Source organism: Semicossyphus pulcher, unplaced genomic scaffold (genome assembly GCF_022749685.1).
Source record: "Semicossyphus pulcher isolate SPU_LCO1_2020_fin unplaced genomic scaffold, fSemPul1.0.p SCAF_13, whole genome shotgun sequence".
In the NCBI taxonomy this organism is placed as follows: Eukaryota; Metazoa; Chordata; class Actinopteri; order Labriformes; family Labridae; genus Semicossyphus; species Semicossyphus pulcher.
Genome location: NW_027211637.1, coordinates 23,524,222 through 23,536,284, shown reverse-complemented (window position 1 = coordinate 23,536,284; position 12,063 = coordinate 23,524,222). Strand labels below are relative to the sequence as shown.

General features: G+C 41.9%; 1 protein-coding gene across 1 annotated transcript in view; it reads right to left on the bottom strand.

Moving 5' to 3' along the window:
- dlgap4a (discs, large (Drosophila) homolog-associated protein 4a) overlaps positions 1 to 12,063 on the bottom strand; it is a 91,105-nt gene that overhangs the window by 69,766 nt on the left and 9,276 nt on the right. The gene's annotated exons all lie outside the window — the stretch shown is intronic.

Genomic DNA, 12,063 nt, shown 5'->3' with positions numbered 1-12,063 from the left:
ACTTGACTAATCAGGTCCCTTATTTTTTAGGACAGGACAAAAGCATGAGCTATTCAAGAGGATTTTAAATTAGCTTTTTTTTTGGTAGGATTTGGCTTTTGTCCTCCGACATTAAAACCTCACAGGGCCATTATGGGGCCTTTCACCAGTTTAAAGTGAGATTTGATCTTGGGGGGGATTACAAATAGAAACCATTTTTATTGCTCTAATATCAATAATCAAAGAAAGGAAATGGCTGTGTGCTGAAATCTCAAAGTGGCGCTGGCTTAAATTTATAATCTGACAGCTATTGTTACTGCAGCTATTCCACACTTGGGCTTCGGCCATGTTTACAGCCCCCTCGTACAGAGTAGAGAGAACAGGCCAATTTCTGCCTCCAGGAGCTTAATGTGGTTCTGTTTTATCATTAATGTATGTCCTTTATAGCATGTAATGTAGACGAATAACATCTGGAATCATGCATTAATAAAATATAAATGGGGCTGTATGTATTTAGATTAACTATTTAGCATGGTAGTTGATGATATAGTATGTGGTACTGCACTTGTGTTATATAAAAAAATAAAAGCAGCATTTTTACCGTATGTTTTCTGGTTTAAAGTTGGGTTTTTTATTCGTTTTTTTTGGTAACACAACTTTCTTAATCAGTTTGAATCAGGCGAAATAAAGCTTTAGACGATGGAGAAAAAAGTGTCTGTGATTCAGACACTGCAGAGCTTTGCTGCAAGGAATAATTCCTGACATCAGCACAACCGGTTGATCACATCAAACAACAAGCTGCTGTGAGTCAGCTAGTTGGCGGGCTGGTTAGTTAGAGGCTAATGATTCACATTTTCTTCTGAGGCAAACTTAAAATGCATGTATATCGGCTAGTGGTTTCTGCCGAGGAGCAGATTCTCTGGAGCAAAAGAACAATACATTAAGTGGTTAAATAATATGTGCTATCTTTAATCTGTAAGTGGGTGCTGTAGAGATAAAGGGGTCACTTAGTTGAGCTGTTTTGAGAGCAGCAGGGATAAATAAAAAAAATACACACTATAGTCCTCAAACTTTCAATCTGTTGTCCTTTTTTCTCTTGATTGCGTCACTGCTGGTCCCGGTCAGCTGGAATCGCCATATGTCATGGGGAAATAAATAATAATGTTCACCATTAGCATACCAAACACACAGTACATAAATAATGCAGAAGTTACAGTTTCTTTGTTCAAGGATACATCACTCAGAAACAGGGATCAGCATTTTAGGTGCCAGGCCGCGGACTAAGGTCTTTGATAATAAAATGCTGAATGCAAATCCTGACCAGCATGTTGATCACAGAACAAAGTGGGTTCAATCGATACAGGAGGTGTCCCATGAATCAAACCAGGCCAGGACACACGCTGATGAGTTTTGGAGAATTGATTTTCTTGTGCTTTTTAAGGTGCTGCATCTTCACCCTTAAGTGTGATAAAAAGGACTCATCAGCGACAAAGTAAAGGTGTCGAGACCCAACATTTGACCATTTGCTAAATCACTACTCAAAAATTTAAATGGAAATTATTCTTAATTTCAGACAGAGGTAGACACAATTTTCAATTTTACCAGCTACAAGACAGCTGTCACTAGCAGGTTTTATCAGCTCTAGCTAGCTAGCTAATTAAGCTAACATTAGCTCCGGACTTACTTGCTAAGATGCTAAAGCTCTAAGACGCACATCCATTAGTTTTTAATAATTGGCGGCTGTACATTAAAAAACTCCAGAAAACTACATTTTAGTGCTTTAAGTCACCATCGCTTTTAACTATACAATATAAACGGATGAAGACATTTAGTCAGCTAGTGAGCTAAAGTTAGAGACAGCTTGGCAAGCAGCTTCCAAACCCCCTCGAAGAACATCACAGAGACAGTAATTTTAACGTGAAACTGCTTTGTTCAGTGTTTTTACCAGTTTTAATATGCTGGTTCCTTTATTTAGGAGAGGAGGAGACCTTTGTGCGTAATTTGGCTCCCGGTTAAAACCTTGTAAACAATGAACAGTAAAGGGATGCTGTCCTAAACACAATCTGAGCATCTAGGAACAAGCTAATGCTAGTTAGCAGCAGTTAGTTGAAGTCCTGTCTCCGCTGAAGAAGAGTGTTGAAAAAACACAGATTTTTAATGTGAAACTGCTTTTTTCTGTGTCTTTACTGTTTTTTACCCCCTTGTCTATTTGATAACTCTAATTTGGCTCCCTGTTAAAACCTTGTAAACAGTTAGGGGGTGCTGTCCTTAAAACAATCTGAGCATGTAGGAACAAGCTAGTGCTAGCTAGCAGCTTACCCTGACATCCTGTCTCCGCTGCTGTAGAGCGTTAAGAAACACTGCATGTCTAACATTCTGTGTCTTTATCATCATTTATTACTGTGTCACAGCCTGTTAGTTCACAGCCTGCTGTATTTTTGGCCCTGCATTACTCTGTGTAGAATGATGCAGCTAAAAACAATGTGAAGTAATTCAGCTGACAACAGGCGCATAAACTAAGAGCCTTCTCAGCTGATGATAACCTAACTTTCTAAATGTAGAGAAATATGAAGTTTGATAAATTGCTAAGCTAGCAAGAGCTTTAGCTAACTTCAAGAGAGATTGATAGGTGCATTTGATTACCTTATCTTGAATGGCAGCGTATTTAAGCCCATTATATGACCACTAACAATCCTCTTTACCAGACCACTACCACCATTACTTTCGCTGACATTTCCTCTGGTGTGTACACCTGTTCGGCCGAGTCCACTCTGCCTGTGAGGCTTCAGCTTGTGACAAATGAGCCTGCGCCGCCCAGTTTACCCTCAGGAGCCGCTAACACAGCTAATTCTAACCCAGACCTCCCTGATTATTAAATACATTTTCTGCAGGTGTTTACTTTTCCATCTCTTCCAGGCGGCTGGGACCTGCACGGCGAGTAAAGGAGTGGGGGTATTTGACCTTACTGTTTATTAAAAACTACATTCATTAAAGCCTCAATGAAATGAGAAAGGAGGAGAGGAGAAAGACTGAGCTAAACTGAAATCCGAGCCAGTGCGACAGACACGGTGCCAGGATTGCAAGAGCGTTTAAAAGAAGGAACTGACAGTAACAAGGACGGAGACAAGGAGAAACACTTAAGAGAAGAAAGGAAGAGAGAAAATAAATGATGAAGGAGCATTTAGGATAGAAAACACGCCAGAGAAGAGAGTGAAAAATAAAAGTAGGTAAACAGAAATGTGTGGGAGTATTACAGACAAAAAAACGCAGTACAGGATGAATGAGAGACTAGAAGTGATGAGGTGAGGCGGCTGCTCGACAGACCTGTCAGGTTTGATGTATGGGCCTCTTATCTTTCAGGACCAAATGCATTATCAAAAACACTGAGACAACATGTCAATATGTCTCACTGTGAGAACATGAGGAACAAAACTGGTGGGTGTCAGTGTCTCAGAGTCCTGCCTGGAAAAAGATCACTTCTGTGGCACGCGTTTCATGGAGCAGGAGGAGGAGGGGGAGGGGTTTAAGATACCATGATGCCTGAAATGTGGTTTGATTTTACTGGTAATGGAAAGCCGCACAGCAGGGCCTCGATTCAATCAAAGCACATCTAAGCCACATATTTTCTCACAATTTACGTAATATCAAAGTGAAGCTCTAATAATAACAAAGTTTTATGCCTGATTTCTTAGGTTGTGCGGCGTTTTGAAGCACAGTAATACAGGAATAGATGAGCCAGTGCTGTCAAGGCTAAAAACAGAATATTGCATTATCAGGTGACTTTGCAAAGGCAAGCGCAGTTTCATCCCTTTGTCATACTGATTGAACGAAGTCCAGGAGTGATGACATAGCAGCAGGGAGTGAGAGGAGAGTTTATCCTCTGGCCTCCAGGAGGGACAAAGGACAATGGCTGTGAGTGCGCAGAGAGAGAATATATATAAACATCTCTCGGCTCAGCTCTTTACGTGCTTATACAATTATCCCTTCCGTCTATTCAAAAACCTCGCTTACTTTAATGCTTTCACAGTGGGATAAAGAAAAGGGCAAACATGAAGCCTGTCAGGGCGCGTTTGAGATCTAAATAAGGTTCTTAATGTCCATGCAGCCTGTTTGTCCGTCTGTTTAACTCAGGACAGAGCTGCTCAGTAAGTGCTTTGCTTAAAATGAGACAAATATTGTGCAATTACTTGCTTGACAGGCTTACTTTACAAGTTTGGCTCTAGCTTCAGCTGGTAGCAAGAAAGCACTGAAGGTCAAACCAAAGAAGAAGTTGACAGAGAAAGCTAAGAAGAGAAAAGAGAGTAACAAAGCAAGAGGCTGAGAAGAATGGATTTTTCTGGTTTTACTGGCAGGTGTAGTCACTGTAGATCTCTCAGAGCTCTATTTGCTGATTTTTGAAGGTTACTTAAGACATTGTAGCACTTAATTTTTTTTTTGATCAAACAAACTGAACTGAACAAACAGTGGGAGAAGGCGAGCTTTAGTTGTTTAAAGTGGTAATCTCAAAAATCTTAGATTCTTTCTCTTTGGCGGCACCTATGGCGTTAAATAATTCGCTGGAGCACACTTTCCAGATATCCACACAGTGTTGCATGTGTGACGTCCACGTTTGGCTCTGGTTGTAATTGATTTTCCTCGCTGACGGTCGCTTAGTTTTTTAGACTGTTTGCCTTCATCTGAGCGTCAAATTTGTTTCTTTTTCTTTGGATTTTCACTTATTGTTGAAGTTGTATCTGTAGTCATGGATCTTTTCTTTGTATGTTCAGCCATAGTAGATTACTGTTTACTCGCAACACTTGCAGAGGCCGGAAAAGCAGCCGCTTAGCTCCGCCTACCCTCTCTGGCAGACCAACCACTGCTGGCTGATGGAAAACGTGTCACTAACTGGGCGCTGCTTGTGATTTTTTCTGTGAAAGTCGCCACAGACACACAGTCTGTAATACTGCAAATGCAAAGGCTTTCATCAGTGGGCCATAGGCTCAATCACCATTGTGTTACCTCATTCAGCGATAGATACTTTAAGTGCACAAATTGTTATTTTTGGAGATAACCAGATTGGACGTTTTACTGTCTTTATGCTAAGCTAGGCTAACTGGTGGCTGATTGTAGCTTCAAATTTACTATACCGAGTACAAAGTGTATTTCCCAAAGGATGAAATTACTCATCAGTCTCCTTAGGTCCTCCTGGAGGCAGTTTAGTAACTTCCAGTGTTGTCCGGTCAATTTTTAAGGCAGTATCTAAGAATTATAGAGTTGAGCAGCCGCTTCATCTTGACTTTATGTTCTCTGGGCCTGATTCCAGACCTCTACAGCTTCCATAACCCACCAGTGATACTTTTTACTATATGACAAGACACTTCAATGATGTGGTTTGCTCCCTTGTAATGATTTGAGATTGCCGACTTCAGGTTTTCTTGGCCTGCTTGTCTCTGTGTGCTCCAGAAGTCTCCTTTTCACACTTTTTTTCCCTGTTGTCGTTCCCCAGCTCCAGAAGCCGGGCCTGTGGCACAAACATGTGTTTGTTCTAAGCGAGGTGTTGGATATCATAAACAGCATCACTTTGCTGCTCTCTGTCACTTTCGTCCTTGGATTGTACCATATTTCAACACCTGTGATGCTATAAAAAAGACGGTAGAGCTACAGCCAAAACTGTCAGAGTAAACAAACAAATATGCTAGGCTGTCAGTTTTCACACATCTGAGACTTGTTGAACCTCCTCCAACTAAGATTGTATGAAAAATTGCTAAAAAAATACACACTGGAATTGCATCTACAGTATCAGCCAAGCTTTAAAATCACAGGTCAGCTGTTTTCCAGAGAAAGACAGGAAGCATGGGCTGAGAACGTGGGGTAGGACATGCAGGAGCCCCTCAGATTAGCTGTTCCCATCTGCCTACATGGTATTCATTTCTTCTTCTACAGCCTCCATAGGTTATATAAAGTATATTTATACATTAAATCAGTTTAATTAAAGCAAAGTCCTTGCATGCATTTAAGTCGTCTTTTACAGCCGCTTGGTGGCCACCATTCATTCTAACGCAGGCTTTATGTTTGCATGTTAGCAGTGATAATCATAAAGGCCTCTTTTATCTTTCCTGTTCCTTTTACTTCATATAAACATGCTTCTCTGTGCCGCACAACACACACACACACACACACACACACACACACACACACATTTCCTTTGCTTGAATCATGACATTCAGCTTCTGACGCTCGCCCACATTTCAGTCATCCTTGGAGGAGACAGAGCTGGCAGCCTCACATCGGCCATCCAGGGACAATGCGGCAGGCAGGCAGGCAGGCAGGCAGCTCTACTACAGTAGTGGCATGGCAGGTTCAGCTGAAGGAGAGGTAGTGACACCCATACTAATGAGACTCTACGCAGCGCAGTGACCGAGCGTATGCAGGAGGATCAGGCAGAAACAATCACACAGCTACCAGAGAGCATATTGCCTCGTGGAAACCCTCCTCTCTCCGCCGTTCAGGGGAGAAAAAACTTTCTCTTTTCCATCTCAATCCACTCAAATGCTGAAATATTTTGACAAATATGTTGCACACTACGCATTCACAGCATCACAGCCCTGTCAACAACCAAACATCCATCATGATGCCGCAGGGAGAGCAACACTGTTGGTCAGTCAGTTAAAGAATACGCTGCAGGCCGAGCTCTGACTGTCTGCGTCAGTATTTGATTACAAATAGATGAGGCCTAACAAAGACAGAGAGATAAAGACGAGGAGATTTATCTTTATTCTGGTAAATTGTTTACACAGCATGTGCACTGCAGAATCCCCTGCAGCAAGGCAGCAAGACATAAACACCCCCTTCCATTCAGTATTATCAATAAAATAGAAGTCTGTATACTGTGGAGTACAAAGGTTTGTCAAGTTACTACAGTGTGCTGCAATAATTTATGAGGTGTGTTGGCAAGAAGACAGTCTTAGAGAAAGACAGCGGCACATTATGGAAGCATCACTTTCTAGTACCCAGTGACGGTATATATGGACGACGCGTTTCCAACTCCTCTCGTTGTACAGCAGCCAAAATACCCCCGGAGCTGGGGCTGTCACTTTTCAATCCAAATTCGATATATTGTTCGAACCTGGTGAAATATTAATAGTTCGAACTGTAATCGTGTGATCGGATTTAAAATTTAAGCACAGCAGATAACGCTTGCCCACGAACAAATTAGTAATCTGCTTTCCAGAGTCGCAGTGCTACGTTTAAAGAAGTGTGCCTTGCATTCCAACAGATGGCAGTAATCCGCTGCCTGCTACAAACCAATGGAGGAAACTAACGACAACAGAGCTGTCAATCATCCTTTTTACAGCATCAAATAACAAATTAAAAATCAACTTGTCAGAAAAATTTACACTTGGACATAATCTGCATGAAATTAGCTAACTATAATGACAGAAACCATGAAACGGCATTTCGAGAGTATCTGGCTTCCGTATCGTGACGTATTTCCGAGTGAAACAGGACGTGCAGGCGGGACATATCATTAGAGGGATTTGATTGGATCGTTGAGAAGTGGGCGTGTCATATCACTCTTGGCGCTCTGTGGCTAAATGTTGCAGATTGATTGACAGGTGGATGTCATGATATTATTGGTTGAAATCGGTTACGTGAAATTGCTTACGTAAGCACACGTGATATTTTGTTTTAAAGGAAGAAAAAATGATTGGCTTTTGATATAAGAATACGAAGAAATGGATTTTCTGTATTTTTTTGGCCTATATTCTTAAATAGATGCACAATATTACCGGGGATGTGATCTAAAAGGATTAAAATTCCTTTTTGCATTTCACCTCGACTTTAAGAAAAATGTTTTTGACATGTATTTAGATTTTAAAGTTTGACTCGTGTCCCATCTGTTGACATGGAGGAGGCAGGCTTTATGACCTATACTGCAGCCAGTCAGCAGGGGGCGATAGAGATGTTTTTGCTTCACTTTCGGGGACCTGTTCTGTTGTCCAATATTTTTATACTATGGTCTACGGTAGTACCTATGTTTAGAGATACAATGACTTGAAATTCTACTAATGTATAGATTCGGATAAAGCCTCCCACCAAACATAAAGGCCAAATTCTAATGTTTTCTCAGCTTGCATGACATGATGGTGTTTACTGTGTGTTTATGCTTCTGTGTGATGCACAAATTAATATAGAAGAGAGTGGGATTACAGGAAGAGATGAAGAGATAGAGGAAGCAAAAGTGCAAACAGTGACCTTTGGGAGCCCTTGCAATTCTCCAGATGAAATTCATTACCACCCCCAGCAGATTAATAAAGAGAGAGATTGCCTTGTGATGACGGACAGATGCTCTCCAAGCAGGTGGCGAAATCTGAGCCTAATATTAGTTCTGCCATTAGTCAGCTCCTAATGCAGCTCCTTTATCAACGACCTGCAGTCAAGCTTCCAGACGGGATCCCTTTGGGAAAGGCTGGAACTGCGTAACATCTCTGACTCGTACAGGATTTGCCCTCCAGCCTCCTGTGAGCATCTTACTGCCCCATTACCTGCCAGTCTTCAGGAACAGCTGCCTCCCTCCTGCTGTGAATTATGCAACAGTGGTGTTTACAGTGAATGCGCACTTCCTGTAGAAACACAAACATGCACGTATGACCTCGGTGTTGTGAGGAGGGAGGCTGGGCGCGCTGATGTCGTACAGTAAGCGCTGTAGCAGTCTACAACAGACAGCTCAGGGTGACCTGCTCGTCGACTGCAGAGAGACGACAATGAGACAAGTCACGTTCAAGAAATCTAAGTATAACGGACAGCCTGCTGCGGAGACTGTGAGGTTCACACAAACACAAGACAGCAGAGGAATTGCAGAAGTCAGTTCTTTGCCTGTGTTGCTAATCCTGCCGCAGTGGCAGACTAACACAAGTTTCTCCATTACATCACAAATCCTCTCTCTAAATCCAGTGAAAACACACAGCGCTAATGTCCATTAGCCTGCGTAAATGAGCAGGAAAAAACAATCTATTAAATACTGTGTTTGTTTACTTGATTCCATTCTGTTTGTGCCTCGTTCTATCTTCCAAACATTCAGTTTTTAACATACGAGGAGCGGGTCATGACATAATTAATGAAAGCGCTAATATGCCAACATCCCATGCAATGTGCTCGCTATTGTTCATGCAACATTGAGTGCGACTTAAACACAACAAGCTCCACTTTGTGCAGCGAGTGTGAATGCACATGACTGCACCATGAATAATATATAAGAAAGCAAACTGAAGCAAAGAAACACAGGCAGCCGTCGCATGCGCTTAAGCCGCTGTTAAGTGTGAAGACGGGACCAAATTGTTATGCAAATCTCTCGCAATGCTAATCGCTAAGCTAATACGGAGAGCACTAGATGGTGTATCAACTTTGGAGGGCTCACACTGCAGGGATTAACAAAGGATAGAAAACTATGTTTAGCAAACTGAAACACCTTTAGGTACCATTATAAGTGTACTGTGTATATTTGTGTTGTGTTGGCAACGGTTTATCAGGAAGTAACGACACAAAAACTAGCTAATGGATGAAAACTAGCATTCTTGCTAACTCTAGCGTGTCTACATCCTGTTCTTTTACACTGATGTTCATTAACCTGCTCCATCCCTCCAAGTAAACAGCAGCCAGGCTGATAGACTGATAGTGGAAGGAGGACTCTTTATAAAGTAGTACACCTGGTGTCATGTTGTAAACCGTTGTATTTAGCTTCAAGGTTACAGTGAGTGTTATTGATCATGAGTAAGTGTTTAGCAGTCCTCTGGGACGTGTGGCATCTATCTGTGAAAAGAGAGACCTGCTTCAAATTGCCTCACCACTGAGGATGACACAGTGCACTATCACTCCTTAGAGCAGTCAAACTTTGTGTGTGTGTGTAGGAAGAGAGCATGCAGGTGCGTAATGTCACAAGGTTGAACGTTGCTCTTGACTCTTTGTGGCCCTGACAGTGAAAGGGCTGTGTGGGTGCACTCCACAGTCTCTCCTGACCAAACATGGTCGGTCAGGTTGGTTGCTAAAGCAATAAACAAGGCACGGGGGCAGAAAACCAGCCACCAAAACACATTAAAACCAAACAGCACCACGAACCAGCCAACACATGGAGAAACACTCCTACAAAGCTCAGACTCCGTGACAGTTTGATTATGGTGTTCACAAGCAACCCTGTCTGCAAGATATTACACATCAACGGTAATTTGCAACATAAAATGGAAACTTGAGAAAAAAGCAGAGCCATTACTTTTCCTTCAATCAACTTAATGCAGAGAGAATGTCTTCCTGGATTCTAATGAGCAACTTCCTGTTATAGTTCACTCTCACTATTGTTTCTAACTAGCAAACATAGCAGAGCATTTAGCTGCAAAAGACCAAATTCTCAACACATCTTTATTTGCCTTGCTAAGAATGCCTTTTCACTGGTACATACATAGTTGTCTCTAAATGGAGAACTCGAGCTGCCCTGATTTCACACTTGACAAGCGTCATTCTCCACAATCAGCCGACAAACACTTCCTCCCAGTTTGGCGGTCTATTTAAGCAGCAAGATTTGCCATTTGTCATTGCCACCGCTGCCCTGCACCACCGGCAGGCTCCGGCTAGGGGGGGTTTAAGATATTATCTCATTACTCCTCAAATTTCTGCATGTAAAATAGATCTGCAAGGAGTGATGAGGTTGGAGCCTAGACGTCAAACACAAGCTGTGCTCTGCTGCTGCAGTAAACATTTCAAACAACAAACGTGAGTTGTCTGAACTGATGCTGCCGGAGTTATTTACCTACGAGTCGACTCGTAAACATAAAGTAATTCCTATAAATTTCAAGCTTCATATTTCACTCTGTGATACCTGTGGAGTAGCTTAGCATAATTTAGGCTCTCTGAAGCCTGCTGACATCACAAAGTGCAGCGTGTGTAAAACCGGGCGTTCACAGCAGCCTGCAGACTGAGCTGAGAAGCCTGGGGATTACTCCAACATACTTTTACCTACAGATTTGAAACTTCACCCACGTTTAGTCTGGACATCCAACATTGTAAAATTATATATACGTCTTAAAATGTGAAACAGCATAATACCCCCTCTTTAAGTTGGGTCTTAGCAAAGATAGCAAAGACTCAGCCAACAATACCGGTCTTAGAGGAGAACAGTTGGTGCAACCCAGTCAAGTTGGCCAGAAGCCTCAAAATAAATGACCATGTTGCATATTGTCTGCTGGATGTGTAAATCAGCACCTGCTGGTTTAGTTTTATCATCTTAATTTTCTAAACGTATTAATAAGTCAATGTTGAGTTCACGAGTGGTTTTGGATGCTCCCAAGATGCCAAACTCTTGCAGTAATGTTCTGCAACAAAAATAAGTAGTAACTATGGGGTCAGACGGGATTTTCCCAGTTGCAGTGATTGTTGATGGTTTTGCACTTTATTCAGGCTACAAACCAAAGTTGTGATATCTCTGCAGTTTTCTAACTTTTCTGTTATCTCAGGCGACTTTACGTCATTATGCAAGATCTTGACACCGTGCACAGGCAGGATTAAGTCAAAGCAAAGCCCTGGTGTGATTTCTGAGTCTCAAACTCAAGCTTAGTTTAATCTGCAGTTCACACAGGGCGACTGTTTCCCTTCCTGAAATCCTCCACTCAAATGTGTGTATGTGAGAGTGCACGTCAAACCTGCTGCTGTTTGAATCATGACCGTGGCATGACAGCTGCACATTGTGCGCACCCTCCATGTGCAACACTTTAATGTGTGCATGTTTTTTTCGTGGCATAATTCAGTGGGAGGTTACATGCCTGGCTGCTGCTTTCGCTGTAGAGACACATTAACATATTAAAAAGGTCAGTCTTTTAGCACACTAAGACCTAGATTTTTTTTTGTACACTATGATGAATTCTCTAATGTGGTTTGAAATCAAAGGGCGTGAGGTAATCTCAGTCCAGCTGTTATGTTGCACCATATGTCCTATTGAGGGAAAACTTAAACTTAGCATTCATAACACGATCACTGTGTTACAGATACTTTATTCTCCGTATTCAGAGCAAATTATAAGAATGCTCTTCTTTTTTTTTTCCTCAAAAAGTATTTTAA